Raw genomic sequence first — 711 nt, forward strand, 5'->3', positions numbered from 1 at the left:
TGTTAAGAAACAGCAATTTACCAAGATGTCTTGCAATTTTGGAATATGGGTTTAAATAAACGGGTTAAATTTAGTAAAATAACATTTATTAATTCTTCAATTTTACATTTCATGGTTCACATAATAAAATAGCATTTGCAGTGTTGAATTTTCTATTAAATAGCTTATGCACCGTTCCGGTTGATTTGTTAAGCTTAATTAGCTGCGTCATGCTTTATGCGCAGTAGCATTTTACTTCCTGCTTTACTTCCTGCTTCATAGTGTACTTCCCGCTTACTCCAGTATTAGTTAATAACGGAATCCATTTCCGCGTCCATTTCCTGTTTATCACCGTCCAGTCCAGGAAGTCGTATCTATCACAATTTCAGCAGGCAAATTTCGGATGATGATATCTGATCTTGTTTTGCTCATCAACTAATAAATCTCGAATGCTAAGCACTGAACTCAAACGCAAGACCAAAAAGGAAAATAAATAAATTCCATTTTAAATAATCATTTTGAAACTACATTTAGTTTTCATTTCTCATTTATCTACAATTGAGATCAACTTTGTTTGAAATTTCTGGGCACCATGCCTTTTGTGATGTTGAAAGAAGATTATTATCACAGACAATGGGCCTCTAATGCTGACCTCAAGATTGCATATCCACTTGCAATGGAAATTTGAAAGCAGCTTAACGCCTTTCTGCTTGGGGGCTGTTCATCGCTTTT

This window comes from Trichinella spiralis, assembly GCF_000181795.1.
Source record: "Trichinella spiralis strain ISS 195 chromosome Unknown Scfld9, whole genome shotgun sequence".
Classification (NCBI taxonomy): domain Eukaryota; kingdom Metazoa; phylum Nematoda; class Enoplea; order Trichinellida; family Trichinellidae; genus Trichinella; species Trichinella spiralis.